Consider the following 18,282-nt stretch of genomic DNA (forward strand, 5'->3'; position numbering starts at 1 on the left):
CCCCCAAATCAGACCTGTTGAAAAGACATTCTGAAATAATTTGTTTCTGTAGCTGGTTACAAGAATCAAATGATGACGATTGCGGCCGCACTATTTTGGATTTCTGATACTTTACTTATTAAGCCTGGAAGTATTTCTGCCGAGAGTCAGATAATTATGAGACTGCTTTCTGTGACTCTAGAGCCATGGCCGTGCCAGAGAGCCGCTCATAGGGGGCAACTCGTGACCTCAGTAGGGCGTGAAGGACGAGCCCCAAATGCCCCGCTTTCTCATGAGGTTTCAGTCGCCCCCATCACGACCGGCTCATACCTGGCTTTCCAAAAAGCTCCGAGGCAGCCGCCATCTTGCTGTCCAGAGGGAAAAAGGCAGAAGGGAGCAACATCCTTTTCCCTCCGGGCAGGCATGGTGGCATGGATTAATGCATAGTCCATTCACTTTACTGCCACAAGCTGCCAGGTTCTGCATTAAGTCCTTGTGCTTCTGGAGCCATGGCCGTTAGACCTGACTATTTTGTCCACATATTGCTGGTTTATGTTGCAACTGATCATTTCCTCCTCTGTTGCACTGAACAATACTGTGAACAAGCACCAGGTATTTGACACCCTGAGAAAAACTTCCTCAGAAATCCCTCTACCCAGTGGGTAACCCATCCTTTCTGGGCAACTCTGTGAGGGTCAGTGTGAGGGTGGGGGTGGGTGTCAGTCTGTGAGGGTCAGAAGAAACCCCAATGGAGATTCAAGAAACTCAGCAAAATTCATGATTTTATCTCAAATTTCGCCAAGATATTAGGCAGATCTACTTTCTGTGAGTCTCAATTTCTCTTTATGTAAATTGAGAAAGTGTTGAGGTGATCTCTACTGCCCTCTACTTTGATATTTTCTAAACATATTCTGTCAAGGTTAAGCCCTGGGGATGAAAAGGAAAAAGCTGCTCCTTCAGCTATTTGAAAATTCTGAAAGGTATAAGAAGAGTTAAGCTTTGCAGCACTTTGCAACATTGATAAAAAAAAGTGTGTACTTTAATTTCTAATAAAAAAATCAAGCAGGTATGAATAGCAATAAAATTGCTCAAAAATTGTTCAAATTGAAGGGAAACAATTGGAAATGGATTTGGAAATATAATGTTTAGCTAAGCAAGCTATAATGTTCTGTTATTTTAATCAGCATTGTAAAGTAATTTAAATGATGTAGGAAGAGACTTTTATACTTTAATATATAATCACTTTTTTCAATGCATTCATCAAAAGGCATTTCATGTTAATGATTCTATGGCTGTCTACAGACACCAGCAATAATGTCTTTTGCTGGCTCCCAGTTTCTGTTTGGAGCTTTTTAGATTTGACTTTTTTCTGCTTTTCGCTACTAGTCTTAAAGAAAAATTCCCTTAATTTTGGAAGAAAGCTAGTGTTGTTAAATGTTTCAAAGATAAAAAAAAATAAGAAAATTTCAGAACTTTCTTGGTACTATTTCTTCTATGGAACTATAAAGTTGAAACATCTCAGGTGTTTTCTGGACCTGCTTCCAGGGTCTGAAAACAAAAACAAAAACAAAAACAAAAAAACAAAAAACCAAGATTAAAAGAACCCATGAATGTCTCTCTTCTTCTAAGAATTATTTTTCTGAAATAAGTGGAATTCTCTAACTCTATATCCATTTTATCTGTTAAATGTTAATTGATAATTAAAGAGTTTGCAGGAATAAATCACAAAGAAATATTTCTTTTGATTGAATTTGTGTCTACTCTAATCAAATGACTATTTTGGAAAGTTATTTTTTAAAAGTCACTTCAAATTTCCTTTTAGTGGTCTAATATTTTTTTAATCAACCTTGAATTCTGAGAGAAAGAAACATAAGAAAGTTGACGGTCTAGTTGCCATTCCTAAAATGGTTATGGGTAGAATTACAAAGATTCTACCTAATTCTTGCCCTCGAAAGAACACTTTTACAAATAAAACATGATTTGGTATCAATTTCCTTGCTTCTTTCCCATATTAGTACTTGTTCCAAGAGGAAAGTCCATCATCCATCCATCCTCATTATTCCTCAACCACCCATCTATTCAGCCATCTACCCATCCATCCATCCATCCATCCATCCATCCATCCATCCATCCATCATCCACCTATCCAAGCATCCATCACCATCTCTGTCTCTGTTTTCTCATCAAAGTGGGAACAGAACATGTCTTTAGAGCAATCTCCAAACTGAAAAGATTTTAGTTAGCTATGAGGAACATTTTCAGAAGAGTCAGACTAGTTTTTTTTATCAACTGTTTGAGACTAATAAGGTTGCATACCAAGTGCTAATTAATGAGCACAGGAGAGTGGTGACCAGGGAGGAAGTACCCTGGTACCTCTGTTCTGGGTTGGTTCTGCTACAGACAGAGATCTGGAAGTCATTCCTCTCTTTCATCTGTATTGTGATGGATTGGAAATTAACCAGTGCAGATTACAAACTTGCCACCAGACACCTACATGTTGGTATGACAGGCTCAGCTTATGTTTGATTTGGACACAGACAGGAATGGAGGCTGCATGGAGGCTGCAGAGGTCTCAGCTCTTGGTGAAATGCTCCGTGGGTCCTTCCATCCTGAGTTCCAGGGGAATAAGAACCTGCTGTTTAGTACCCTTTCAAAGAGAGAGAAACCAAGGACTGGTAGAAGCAGTGTTAATTTTGAGCAGAGGGAGGGTACTTTAACTGCCAAGGCCATTTGGATATTTATAATATCATCAATGGTCTATACAACAATAAATAGGCAGACAGGTTGTGGGCAGCCAGCAAGAAACATCTGTGTTTGTCTCATCATATACCAGGGTCAGACCACAGGATTTCTCAGACCTTATACTGGCCATGAACTAGACATTCTCACTGTTGCTTTAGGGCAATGCAGAGATTTACTGTGTCCAGAACGAGTCAGAGAGGTTGAGAGAGGCCACGCCTACTTTCTCCTTGGAAATCCCTAAAGTTCTCTAGGGCTTCCTTCCCACATATGTAAATAATCAATCCACACAATTTCCATATCCTGGCCTTCTTGTGAGAATCACATGAAGCAACAAGTAACAAGTGTAAAGAACTTAGCACAGAATAAATCGTGAGTACTGGCTGTTCAATATTTAATAGCTGCTACAAGGCAGTGGGGTTCAGGAGCAGAACAAAAGCATTGCAGGGTAGAGGGGTGCAGGAGCAAGAACTGACCCACTGCAGGACCCAAATGACGAAAAGAGCCCTGGAAGAATCACAGTCCTCTGGAGAACTCAGAGAACCTCAAAGGCTATCCTGAGGCAGCCTGCAGCTGTTTGCTGATGGACTCTACTGACCCAGATCTGCACACTCTCTGGGAACTACCTCTTATTCACTGAGTTTCAGAAGGGTCAGGGAGCTGCCCAGGGTCATAGGGAGTGAGGCTTCCTTCATCCCCTAGGAGTGCCGACTTGCTGAGGAAAGGCAGCCCCCAGTGCTCAGCAGGGCCACAGGCTGGGCGTAGAGTTGGCCTCCCAGTCAGTTCTGCAAGGAGCAGAGCCAGTCACTGAGCTGGAGGCTGGGCACAGCCGGTCAGCTGGGGAGAGTGTTCTGTTTACTAGCAATCAAGTAATGTGTGCTACAGCATCAATAAGTCCTCGTTCTGTCTCAAAACAACATTCTACCCATGGTGGGGTAAGTGTGGAGAAATACTGGCAGAAATAACATTTGCTAGAACAGAGGCAGATAGTTGGCACATTTAATTTACAAGATTTTGTTATCATATGCACTGACTTTGGAAATATCCCTCCCACTTAAGATGAGATTCCATCATAGAAGTTTTCTGAAGATAATTTGGCAACATATATTAAAGGCCTTAAAAAATGAAAAGTGCAGGATCCAGCAATTCCACAGCTGAATATGTATCTTTGGAAAGAGGATCGGATTTGTCCACCACAGGTATCTTGGTGTCATACCTGATGGAAAAATAGAGACTTTCCAATAATCACCAAAATGACAGGAATTCATGATATGCAGAAATACTGGAATACTATTTGGCTTTCAAAATGGAGAGGCATAGACCTCTTCCTTAAATGGAAAAATTCTCATGAAGGAAACTTATAAAACAGTAGAGTAGAAATAGAATGAAAAGGAATCTCTGAAATGTGATAGCCTCTCAGTGTCTATATTGTAAACCGTAATGGCCCAAAGTAGAGAGAGAATTAGGGGGAAATTGTCTGCCATAGAGATAGGAGGGAAGGTTGGGATGGGGTGGGGGGAAACTGACGACATTGGTGGTGGAAAATGTGCACTGGTGGAGGGATGGGTGTTCTATCACTGTATGACTGAAACTCAAACATGAAAGCTTTGTAACTCTATCTCATGGTGATTCAATAAAAAATAAAATAAAAAGAAGAGGAGTCTCTGTATACACATGTATTACCCCCCACCTCTCTCTCTCTCTCTCTCTCTCTCTCTCTCTCTCTCTCTCTCACACACACACACACACACACACACACAAACACACACATACACACATCTCCTGGAAAAAAGTAGAGTATTAGACATTTCTAAATTGGTTACATTATAATTTTATTTTTGCCAAAGGATCTACTGTTAGCTTTTCTTTTTTGTTCTATTTTCTCTAAGATCATAAATTTATGTTGGTTTCTGTGTTTAGAAAAGAGACAATAGGTGTTATTTCCAATTAATAAATAGAACTAGCACTTTCAATATGCAATATTGTAACTTTCTTTAAAAGAAGTAATAGCCAACATTTTTTTTTGCATTACCATCTAGAGACTTCCACAGAAGTGGAGAGGAAGCCCATGGCAGGCCAGAGGTCCAGCAGTGCTGGGGGAGGGGTAGGCCCTGCACTGCGCTTAGTCTCCCTTCCAGAAACTGACTAATGGAATGTGACCCACACCTGTGCTCCCTTATCTTCACCACAGAATCCCAAACCTGAGACCGAGAGGATCTAGCTTTAGACAGGACTCTTAGGGCCCATAGACTCTTCCTTTGGGCTAGGTTATCTATCATTTTTTTCCCTTTTCAAATGAAAATAGTTTATTATAAAGTATGTATTTTAATCTTAAATTGTTAACTCATTTGGCAAGTATGTTGGGACTTTTTAAAATAAAATTTGAGATTTTTCTTTTACTGGGGGAGGGGTACCAAACCATGATCTGAAGACTTGATTAAGTGGGTTGAGCTCAGGGGCCACCAGGCCCACACAGAGGTGATCAGGGGCCACAGGGTGCTGGGGATTGTACTTGGATCCCTGCACACCCAAGGCACCCCCCTGGCCACTGATCCTCTCCCTGAGCCAGTAATTTGCCATTCTTGACAAATACATAACATGCACAAATACTGATACAATACTTTCATGTGCCAGGTCGTTTAAGCATTTTCCTCTTTCATGTCTCCTTCCGTTTTCAGTTTTTAACCAAGCTATATCCACCTGGAAATTAGTGCATTTTAGACTAGTTTTATGACTTTCTAATTCATCTAGGTGTGTGCTTGTGTACAGGATAAGAGAAGAATTTGACAATTTTTAAAATTAAATCATTGCAATTTGTCTCAGAACAATTTGTGAAGCAATTCTGTTACCTTATTGAAATGCCATTTTATACTTATACTAAACTGTGCTCTTTCATTTATTTAATACACATTTAACAAACACCTCTTTTATCCCTGGCACGTTAGGCTGCTTTGGGACTTTTTTTTTGTTTCATTGATTTGCCGTTTTTCTGATACCACACTGTTTGAATTACATTTGTTTTAAAGTATCATTTCATAATGTCACTTGAATGTCTGCTTGATTATTACACTAAATTTTTTCCTTCTTGCCAGCGAATGGTCCTAGTTTAAACTCACCATCACTTTGTTAACACATTTTTTTAAAAACTGAACCTCAACAACAAATAAGTTTAGATTATTTTAATAGTATTTTGCCTCCATCTAGAGAAAATAATACATTTCTCCAACTATTCAACCCATAATTTATGTATCTCATAGAAACTTTACATATTTTTTAAATTTTTTATTTTATTTTGATTTTGGGGTCACACCTGGCGATACACAGGTGTTACTCCTGGCTCTGCACTCAGGAGTTAATCTTGGCGGTGCTCCGGAGACCATATGGGATGCTGGGAATCAAACCTGGGTCGGCCGTGTACAAGGCAAACACCCTACCCGCTGTGCTATCTCTCCAGGCCCGAAACTTTACATATTTTAAGTTCTCTACAGAGATGGTCTCAATGTCTTGAAAAAAATCATAAAAGGCAAAAATCATTGTCCAAATGCTGTGCATGTGGGGAACAAGACCCCAATAGGTTAAGCAATTCACTTAAGTACACACAGCTGATAGGTATGGCACACAAGATAGTGAACTGGGTTTTCAGTTCCAAGTCAGCTTCCAACCAGGCTAATGAGTGCTCAAGGTTATGGCACCAGTAGTTTAGAGCAGTTGCCTCTGAATCCACCCTTCCGTGGAGACTTGGATGCAGCCATCACGGAGAGAGTCCTTCCCCCAAGGAGACAGAATGGAGTTGATGAATTTGGATATTGACTTTTAACAGAGATTGCTGTCTGCAAAATGTGGCTGAAACAGGTTTCAAATGATCTTGTCAAAAACCAAGTCCCATTTTAGGTCCACACAGCCCGTATGTGGTCTATGTGGGAAGACCTGGCAAGATCAGGGCACGAGAGAACTGCTCAGAGACAGGGCTGAGGAGGGTTGGAAATCTTACAAAGAGACCCTTCCTCTTTGGGAGTTTTCCCTTTCATCTGAATATGTGCCCCCTGGGGCACTGACAGGGAAGGGGAGTGGCCCCAGGAGACCCTACCTGCAGGGGGCCCCTCCCTTCTAAGTGCTGTGGTGCTGGAGGGAGGTGGCAATACTGGGCAACAGGCAGCCCAGGTGCCAGCCTTCCTCACTGAACTCCTGGTGATGCCTCCCAATCTTGCATTTCCTCCAAATGAATTTCCTCAAAACTGAATTACCCACACCACTCAATAGTACTGGAGAGGATGCATTACCTCTGTACTCCCTCCTCTCTGTTGTTTGGAGTCTGTTGGTGGCAAAAGGGAGAACTGCAAAGTTGGCTGGGTCTAAGAGCGCATTGTGCAGGAATGAAGCCACATTGGCGGTCCCCAGATAACGGTTGAATGAAAAAGAGAAGCAAGAGATTCCATTCTATCTTATTGATTCTATAGTACACTTAAATATAATTCCATTTCAATTTAAAATTTTAATTTAAAATATTCACAGATCACAGATCACAGTTCATCCTGTTATTTGTAGATTGCCTCGAGCAGGCCCCAGTAACGTCTCCTTCATCCTAGCCCTGAGATTATATTCAAGGCTCTTTAGGAGAATGAGACCCATCATTGTTACTGGTATTTGGCATATTGGGTACGCCACGGGGAGTTTGCCAGACTCTGCCGTGTGGGCAGGTTACATTCGGTAGCCTGCCAGTTTGTCCAAAGTAGGAATGAGATAATAAGATGTCATAATAGGATGTCGCGCGGCCGCGAATGCGAATGCGAATGCGGCCGTGCGGTTCCGGGAGCTGGTTTTTATAGTCTCTGAGTCTTGGCCAGAGATCCTCCAAATTCCAGTAGACGGGGGTCACACCCACCAACTGGCCCCCTGGCGCCGTGTAATCCCATCAACGGCCAAGACTCAAAGACTATAAAAACCAGCTCCCGGAAGAGAACAGTGCAGTCTCCTGCCCCTGTGCCTGACTGTCCTCGCCGAAAGTCACACGGGTTCCGGGGCCGAGATCTCCAAGCCTACTCGGATTTGGGCCGAGCATCCTCCACCCAGATCCTCCAAATTCCAGTAGGCGGGGGTCACACCCACAAACTGGCTCCCTGGCGCTGTGTAATCCCATCAATTTAAAATATTAAATTTTCAAATTTAATATAAATGTATTTGGAAATATGCTGTGGATCGAAAATACAGTATAGTAGTAACAAAACTAAAAGCACTCTCAAACAACAAAACAAATATTGTCCTCTCGTTGTTCATTGATTTGCTCGAGCGGTCCCAGTAACGTCTCCATTTTGAGACTTGTTGAATACGTCACGAGTAGCTTGCCAGGCTTTGCTGTGCGGGTGAGATACTCTCGGTAGCTTGCCAGGCTCTCTGAGAGGGGCAGAGGAATTGAACCCGGCTCGGCCAGGCTGGCTGTGCACTACCACTGTGCTATCGCTCCAGTCCACTCTCGTGATTAAAATATTTATAAATATGCATTGTGAAGGATTATGAAAAGAACTTATCATCTATAAAATAATCTGTAAGATATCTATAAGAAATTGCTGACTTTCAGGTTTCACCAAGAAGAATAAAGAGTGTTGTAATACCCTCCTACAGCAAACAACCTACTACTGGAAGACATTTATGAAGCATCTGTTTTTATACACTCAAGGAATTTCTGTTGCGAACGGTACTTACACCTTTGTAAATAAAGGAGGAATGAGTTGGAATATACATGTTAGTCTACATGTTACAAGTATTATTATTCTCTTAGAAAATGTACCAGCTGTTTGTTTATATGTTCCCTGGTGTTTGGAATTTGTTTTTTTCCTCTTCTGTTGGCTCTTTAGCTATACTTTTTTGTATATAACTTTAGAGGCTGATCTACAGACTTTGTTATGTATTCTTAACTAATCACAATCCATCTTGAAATAATGTCATATCATTTCACATATAATAAAGCATCTTCCTAAAGTACATCTACACTTATCTCTCCTTGTTGCCATTGTCATCTGAAATTTACTTTTACACATTACAGACCGAATACATTGTAGCTATTTTTAATTTAAACAAATGCATGTCTCAACAAGAAGCTCAAAAAGAGAAAGACAGCTTTTGTATTGACATTTCCCCTTCCTTTTCTTTTCATATTGACTAGTTTTCAACCTGATAGCATTTCCCATTAATAAGATTTTGTTCTTGAGTGCAGAAAAGATTACTGAATATTTTTCTATTTGATCCTCATTTTCCAAAGACATTTTCATTGGATATAAGACTCTTGATTGACTATATTTTATTACATTTTAAGATATAAGATTCCGTTTTGCTATAACTTACATTGTTTCAGATGAGAAGTTAACAATGCTTATACCTTCTGTTTATAAATAGCTACTTTCTCTTTTGCTGATTTTAAGACTTTGTTTTGTTTTGTTTTTTTGGGCCACACTTGGTGATACTGAATGGTTACTCCTGTCTCTGCAATCAGGAATTACTCTTGGTGGTGTTCAGGGACCATATGGGATGCTGGAAATTGAATCTGGGTCAGCTGCATGCAAGGCAAATGCTCTATTTGTGGTACTATGTCTCTGACCCCAACATTTTTTCCCCATTAATAAATATTTAATGTTATTTCACTGTGACATGTTCTAGGTCTGGTTTTCCTTTCTTTATTTTTATTTTTGTGGGGAGCCAATGTTTATGACTTTCTCCTCAGGGGTCTCACTCCTAGGAGGCTTTGGGAACTCTATGAGGTGCTGGGGAATCAAACCCAGGGCAGCCACATATAAGGCAAGTTCCCTACTTGCTGTACTATCACTCTGACCTCAACTTTGAACTTTTAAAGTCATTTATTTCAGTAACTTTTTCTTTATTTTTCTTTTTTCTGGGGGGTGCCACCACCAGTGCTGTTCAGATACTACTCCAAGCTCAGTGCCTGGTGGTGCCCAGGGGAACATGCAGTGCCAGGCATTGACTTCTGGGCTCTTTCATGGAAAGCCCTTATCTATTTATTTTCTATTTAATTTTTTCACACTTTCTGATCCTTCAGCATATATTAGTCTACTTGGTTAAACTACTTAGGGGGTCTAGTATTGTTTATTCTTTTTTTCTTTAGGGCATGAGGTGGGGTAGCTTTTATAGAACTTCAATCACTGAATTTTCTCCTAAATTTTTCAATATAATAAAAATCCCATCCAGTAAAATTTTAATTTTAGATATATTTATTCTGTTATAGAGTTTCTAGGTTCTAGTTTTAGTTCTAATTTCTAGTTCTCATTTTACTGCCGTTTCCCTTGTGTATACCCATTATAGTCCAAGATATTTTAAGCCCTTAAACATTACATAGTAGCTGCTGCAACGCCCATTTTTCCTAAATTTAATAATTAAGTCATTTTAGCACTTATTTCTATAAAAATATTTCATTTTTTCCCTATTATATGCCAGAGTTTGTTTTGTCTGCCAAATATGTTGTCAGTGTGTTCCAGATATCATGAATGCCACTAGTTGGGAGTACATTTTTGTCATATTCCTCTGAAGTAGGACTTCTTAAAATGTTTTGCTTTTTATATAAAATCAAGGTATATATATATCATGTATTTCCTATTGTCAATCATAAATTCATTATAAAACATTTATGCTATACTCACATTTAGTTAAATGGTCCATATATGGGATTATGACCCCCCAGTTTAGGAAGCTAGAATTCAAAAGAAAGAGATAGTATAACGGATAAGGCACTTGAATTGCGCATAACTGAACCTGATTTAATCTTGTGGCACCACATTTGGTTCCCTTAGCTCCACCAAAAAAGATTTGTGAGCACTAAGTCAGGATTAAGTCCTGACTATTGTCCGATGTGTCTTAAACCAAGAAGGTTCTTGAGTTTAGTGGATAGATAATTATTGGGAGATTAGTTGGATCTTGTTTGGAATTGCTTTTAGACATTGCTATGATGGAAGTGGAACTTTCCTGTTTGAGATTAGAGTACGCTACTCAGAATGGGCATGTGACTCAGTGGAGAGCAACTGCCTTGCAAGCTTGAGGCTACATATTCTATCCCTTGCACTACCATGCTTACAAGTCACTGCGTCACCCTTTTCCCACCATCCCTGCCCCCCTGACACAACTGTGTGACTCCTGACACACCATAACCAAGTGTGTGAACACTACAGTCAAAAGTGCAATTCTGGATACTGCAGCAGCAACAACAAATACTTTACTCTAAAGTGTGTAGCCTTTATGGATGTTCACCTGAATCTCCTCAGTGAGAAAGTTTTCTCTGTCTTGATTTTCCCAAACTCTTATGATATCCAGTGCTGAATGACATTTGGAATCTCTGTTCAGATAATATTCCCCCCAATGGCTCACTTCATCTCCAACCAATGAAATATTACACCATGTGCTTAAGTAGCTTAGTTTTCACCCCAAAACTTAAAGGAAACTATGTGGGTTGCATGAACTCCTTTATGAAGTTCTTTCCTCTCTAGTGTCATATTTTATAGATTCCAGTCACGTCAGCTGTTCCAAACTTGCTTTCATACTCAGTATATAAGTCAGAACTATCTTCTATTGCAAGAGAAGCATATAAGCTATAAAGATTTTTCATTACACAAAAAGGTGGTGTAGTAAATTTATAAGGATCCGTGCAATTCTATAATTAGAAGATAATCCAATAAAATGTGTAAAAATTACAAATTCTGTACAAAGAAAGATACTGATATGTGCAATAGTCATAAGAAAAAAGTGATGCCTGTCTGTAGTTAACAAGGAAATGCAATGAAAATTGTATTGTAGGAAATTTGTGTAGGCTCAATACTTAAAATTAAGAAGACTGTTGATGTTAATTATGAGTGAGAATATGTGATAGTCAGATTACAGAACTTTCATACATCACTGATTCAGTGAAAAATGGCACAATCTCTATGTAAAAGTTCGCTAGTTTCTCAAAGAATGAAATATGCACCATGACTCAGTAATTTCACTCCTACACATTTATTCCAGGGAGGTCCAATCCCATGTCCACCAAGGATTTGTACAGGAATGTTAATGGTTACCGCGACTTTCTTCATATATCCCCCAAATGGGTAGCAGCCCAAAGCATCATCAAAAGTAAAACAGATGAAAGAATTGTGGTTAGTTCCTGCAATGGAATACAATTCAGCCATAAAAATGAGTGAGGTGTTGATATCTACAACACACAGGAAACCTTTTGCTGGGTGAAAAAGACCATCCAGGAAGAATATATTCTGTCCATTTTTCATTTAAATAAAACTCTTGAGCTACCAAACTAGCTTTTGGTCATAGAATGGGTAAAACAATTGCTTGAATGGTTGTCATTGACTGGGTAGAAGCTCACGGGGATTTACTGGAGGTCAAGAAATATTATCTATGCCAGAGGGAATATGGATTACAGATGTGTTTGGATGTGCTCCTTCACTGTAGACTCCATTGTATTTTGTGATTTTTACTATAAGCAAATGATAATTTTTAATTGTCTGTGGGGAGGATGGATCAGGGACTCTGGAAGAAGAAGGTAGCCATAGCTTACAATAGCCTTGCTGAGACTGATCATTGTTAGTAGCTCATACCTGACACACCCCATCCTTTCCCCTGCTCCCCTCCCATAGCTTTTTTACCCATGTTCCATGTCCCTCTTTGCCCCTGCTCACTACAGGGGCAAGCCCCCTCCCCTCTGGACTCTGCTCTGTTTCAGATGAAGAATAGAGCAGAGATCTTCACCTGCTCCCTTAATTTGGTATCTGGCTGCCAGGAGATGTGCTTTGAGCCCCTGACGTTGTAAAAAAAAAACATACAGGAAGGCACCCATGGGGGCTGAGGATATACTGGGAATAATCTGCTTCCCTCATTCTTTGTTTGTATCTCTGCAGTTTGTTATTTTTATTCAGCACTTCTATTTTTTTTTTCAACATGTAAGATTTCGGTCTTTCAACTTTAGAGACTCAGAAAGACATCCCTTTCTCAGGAGAATGCAATTGAGGGTGTCAACTCCCTGCCCACCCCCACCCCCCCTGCTCAGGCAGCAAGAGGCTGAAACTGAGCCCTCTTCCTTACCTCTATGGGGAAGGCGGGGAGGCAAAGGAATGCATTTTTCCCTTCCCTTCTCATTCTGCTCTACTGACCTTTTGCTTAGCTTTTTGCTAATGTCATTTTCACTCTTGGTTGGGCTTTCTCGACAGTAAGGGAGACTTCTTTATGAAGCGGTGGTGATAAACTCGGGTCATGCATTCATTCACATGAGCAAACCACTTCATCAGCTCCTACTCCAATATCAAATACCTCTAATCTAATCAGGAAAACAGCAAAACTCTGCAAAGTGCCCTTGTTAATCCTGTCACTTACTACCTCACCAGATTTTGAAAAATGCAGTTTAATTAGCAAAATAAAAGAACTTAATCTTTCTCCATATTGTTCACACAAGTAAAAATATATGCGTTGGATGAAGATAAAAATAAATTGCATAGTGCTACCAACCAAATGCAGGGGTGGGGGTTGGAGCTGTAATGGCCCCGACTGTCTGAAGGAGACAGACTTTAGTCTTTTTAGGGCCTCATGGAAACTGTGTATTAGAGTGCTTTTCTCCATAAATATTTCACACATAATATAAAAAGACCAATTTTCAGGCCAAAAGGTGTTCTAACATAGAGGAGCATAGCTTTTCTGTCTCAGATGGTGGTTTTTGTGATGTGCAATTGGTTCTGCAAAGCCATCACTGTGGATTTTAACAAAAATTGTAGAAGTCAAGAGAGAGAACATTTTCCCAACTATTGTCTCAAAAAATAGAATTAAAGTCACATTTTCAAAGATGATTGTAATAAGGAAGAAAAATATCTGAATTGGTTTTTTTGGCCTTTCCTTTCTAACTCCAGCCACCTCTCCCCTTTTACATATTCATAAAATGTATACGGAGCTAATTTTGAATGTGCCCTTTATGACTATGTCACAGTCATCATATCACCATGTTCTGAAGGTGTAATTAAAGATTTACCTAGATTTATGAGACTTTATCATTATCAATAGAGTTAAGGAATGCCGGGGAGACACATTGTTGGAAGATTTTGCTCAGCACTTTCTTGAGCAATGAGAGGGTTGGTATTACTTTAGTGCTCAAAAAAAATGACGGTTCTGCATTAATAGATGGCCCTTTATTAGAAGGGGGACACCAAAGACACTTCACTCAAAACCTCCGGGTGGCCTGCTCACCCCTTCCTTTAGGGCATGGAAATGGGGAGAAAGCAAATCATCTTGCTTATGGAAATGAGCGATATGGAAGCATCAGCTCCCTATAGCGGTGTCCAGCTGACCTCTTAGCTTTCCTTAATAAAGGCTGCACCCTCTTGCAGGGGCCAGCCTGCCTCGAATAATAGGATGGGCTCTGCCCTGCTCCTCACTCAGCACCGTGGCTCTTTGCTGTTGCTCTTTCCCCTTCATTCAGGAACTAATACCCCTGATTCTTCCCCAGTCTTCTGTCTCTCCTAGCCTTCCTGTTTTGAGTCCAGTCGTTCTCTGGACTCCAGGTTTCAGCAGTGATCCTGGTAATGAGTGTTTTTCACTGTTATATAGCTACTATTTCTTCTTTTCCCTGGGAGCAGGACAAACCTATAAATTGCATTTCTCAGGCAAAATACTTTTCACACATGAGTGAGCATGCCTGGGCTCATGGTCTGGCACCCCGTTACAGGCCTGTGGGGTGAGGGGAAGCATGTGCTGAGATTTTTGTGCCACACCAGTGCTTTTGAGGCAATTAGCTCTTCCCTCCTCTCTTGGCCTCTGAACACAGGGTTTCCTTTCTCCCCCCTTCCAACTTGTATTGGTTTTCCAAAGAAACAGAACCAACAGATAGACCGTTCTGAATTTCATTTTTTTTTTTTTATGGGTCGAGGACAATTCCCAAGTAGTTCTCAGGAGCCCAAGGTCATTCTTGGGATATTTAGATTCTTGACCCTGCTGTTTGGTTCAGTGAATATTTGAGGGGCCACAGCTTCACCTGTCAGTGTTTGGGGGTTAATGCAGTGCTAGGGACTTGAGCACAGGGCCTTGTGTATCTCAGACACTTAGCCTTTTGTGCTATAGCCCTAGGCCTGATACATATATACATGCCTACATAGATTTATTTGAGGTAATTGGGTGTATGATTGAAAGACATGACAAATTCAAAATGTGCTAGCTAGAGACACAGGAAACAGTTAATGTTCTAGTTCAAGTTGAAAGACAGTCTATAGGCAAAATTCCCTCTTCCTTGACAGAAGTGCGTCTATTTTCTTCATGCCTTCAGTTGATTAGATGAAGCCTACCCACATTATGAAGGGCAATTTGTTTTGCTTAAAGTCTATTGATTTTAAAGTCAATCTCATCTGAAAGATACAATCATAGCTCCATCAAATTTGGTATTTGACCAAATTCCTGGATACCATGTCCAGGTTGATACATAAAATTGACCATCACTTTACCTTTTCAACTCCAGCCTCCTCTATCCTTTCATTCCTCATTCATCCACAAACATTCAATTGTTTGTGAAATCAGTTTAACTTCATGAACACATTTGACACATAGTGACCCTGCCAGAGTTTAGGTTGAAGCAAGAGAGAGCTCTCAAGCTACAAAGGAAGACCATTCTAAAGAGAGTCGATGACTACCTGGCATTACAAGAAAAACCCAGCACTTCTTTCCTTTTTGAGGACCTTGACTTGACTTCCAGTTTCTCTTAGAAACTTCAGGAATAAGATTCTAGTTCGAGAGGAAAGCTTAAGGTAAAATATCCTTGGGTCTTCCCTGGATTAAATCCCCCTCTACCCTCAAAGGCTATGCATTCTTGTGTGACCTAGAATTTAGCCAGGCCACATGCACATTTATAAAGGGAAGGGATAGTGAACTGCCTTCTCCAACCCTGGAAAGCTTCCTCCAGCTGGACACAGTTGAAAGGAACCATTTAATTATCCCTGGAATCCTCTGATCTTGAATTTGACAGAAAAATCCCATGCACTTTACCTTCTGACTCAGTACTCTATATAGGCTCAAGAAAGCTTATTTGGGAAAGTGTTTATCCAGCCTGATCACAGACCTCTTGAGAAGACCATTCCATGAAGGTTCTTGCTGAACTATGGGCAGAGACTGACAGCACTCAGACTGAGGTATAACCCACCTAACCCCCAATCTAAATGCTTAATATTGCCTGCTTTAAGCCTTATTTATATCACATAAATACCGGTATTCCTTTGACATACATAACAGCAACACTCCTAGAGTAGAAGGGAAAGCTGTAATTGCCAGCAATGGAGGTGCCAATAGGAACTGGTGTTTTGGTGGTCCTGGTTTCAGCAATTTCATTTTGAATTCAAGCTGCCTCTTGGTCTGGCCCAAGAAGGAAGGCCCACATCAACTGTGGCTTATTTGGTATGGAATAGCCACTATACAGCAACAGCTGATGGAATTGAAGAAAATAAGAGGAGAGTACCACTGTGATATTGTGATTTACAAAAAGAGGATGCTTGTTTGTCACTCAAATGACCAAAATACATTTCCCATGTATATGTGGTCTCCTTGCATGGTTTCTGGCTCAGCCCAGAAATAGCCTTAGTGCTGAAAGTATTTATGTTAAGTCAGTGAGGTGACCTTGGAGCCTTACCTAAGGATGGGGACTGGATGTCAGCCCATTTCTCACTAGGTTAAATGGTGGGGACTTTGAATCCTGTCCTGACCTCTCTGGGAAGAGGAGGAGTGGGAGAGTTGATCAATATTCAATGACCCAAAAGTTCAACAGTCATGCCTTCCAATGTCATGGATGGGGTGGTTTTAACTTGAGTGAGCACAGGGAGGTTTGGGGAGAGGGACACTCTCAGGAAGAACATGGAAGCACCACACCCTCTCCTTATACTTTGATTTGGGCTAATCCTCCATCTGGACATTTATCTGAGTCATATCATTTTGCACATAACCAGTACTGTTAAAAGGAGTTAACCCAGTACAATGAAGTTTTCTGTGAGTTATGTGAGTTTTTAACAAGTGAATTGGACGGGAGGCAGGGATTGTGTGCCCCTCATTTACAGTCAGTACGTCAGACATATAGGAATCAATATTGGCTTACAACTGTCCTCCCGTTGTTCATCGATTTGCTCAAGTGGGCCCAGTAACATCTCCATTTTTTGAGACTTGTTACTGTGTTTGGCATATTGAATACGTCATGGGTAGCTTTGCTGTGTGGTTGAAATACTCTCAGTAGCTTGCCAGGCTCTCCGAGAGGGGCGGAGGAATCAAACCCAGCTTGGCCGGGCTGGCTGTGAGCAAGGTAAACACCCGACCGCTGTGCTATCACTCCAGCCGGGAAATTGAGTCCATGAGCATAGATGTTGCAAGCTATCTTTGGGTAGATAGTGTTGAGATTTAGTTGAATTCTCAGATACCTATTTGGTTCACCAGACATTGGTAAAATGGAAAATCCCAAACACACAGACCACTCATAGTCACCTGGGCCTTATTTCCACCACCTCATGTCCTCTTTGTCTCAATTGGTGGCCAAAACAACAACCCACTGCTTGGCTTCTCTGACCCAGGTAGTTATACTCATGCTTTCGTGACACTTCCTCCTTGGGTTGACTTCAGTCTCTATATGGGGGCCTGACCAGACTTCTGTTCACTCTCACCAAGATGCTCAAAAGTTTTCTCTCTCTTGTCTCATTAGGTTACTGCAAAGAGAGTTTAAAGAAAAGCTCTGAGACAGGGAAGATGCACCTTTTCCCAGCTACAATGACTTGGTCCTGATTCTAGCCCCAGTCCCTAAAACACAGACTCCACCCTGCACCTCTCTGATGATGCCCATACCCAGTTATTCCTGCATGGCAAGGCAAAGGCCTTGATATCGCAGAATACAGGGTGGGTTTTCTCTCTTGCAACTTCTTTCAATGGCCACTGCACGTGCAAGATAAACCAGGACAAGATGAGAGACTGCAGAGCTCTTTTGCTTGATTTTGAAAAAACTGATAAATGGCTCTGAATCTCTCCTATCCGGGTTAGTTACAAGCTCAGTATCAAACCAGAAAGACACACATCTTGCCATGCCATCTTCCAGCCTAACGAGCTCTGGGATTGAACAATCTGAGGTTCTCCTTGGCGCTGCCCCCGCACCCCAGCTGGGCCTTCTGTATATTCTACATGGTGGGAAATTAGCAGGCGACTTGACAAGAAGGTGACATAGCTCAACTTATTCTTTAAATTGCTTACTTTTATCATTCTATTGAGCAGGTGGTGATGTACACGTCGAATTACATGCCAGCTCCACTGTGAGCCTCCGTGAGTGGAGAATGGTCAGATAACACGACAGACACGAGTGGTAGGAAAATGGCCTGACCACAGTTATCATCAAAGCAAAGGAAATTCTGTCAAAGAGTCTGCCTCTCACTTTCAATATCTTGCACGTGCAAGGGAAGGAACATCTGTGGTAGGCCCAGCAATATGTTTTAGCAACACTTTTTTGGGACCAAATTTAACATTAACAGGGAGACAGGTTTGTGTTTCTCTGTATTTTTACTTATTAATACAACAACCTGAAGG

The sequence above is a fragment of the Sorex fumeus genome, unplaced genomic scaffold, assembly GCF_029834395.1.
Source record: "Sorex fumeus unplaced genomic scaffold, SorFum_2.1 ptg000122l, whole genome shotgun sequence".
Taxonomy (NCBI): domain Eukaryota; kingdom Metazoa; phylum Chordata; class Mammalia; order Eulipotyphla; family Soricidae; genus Sorex; species Sorex fumeus.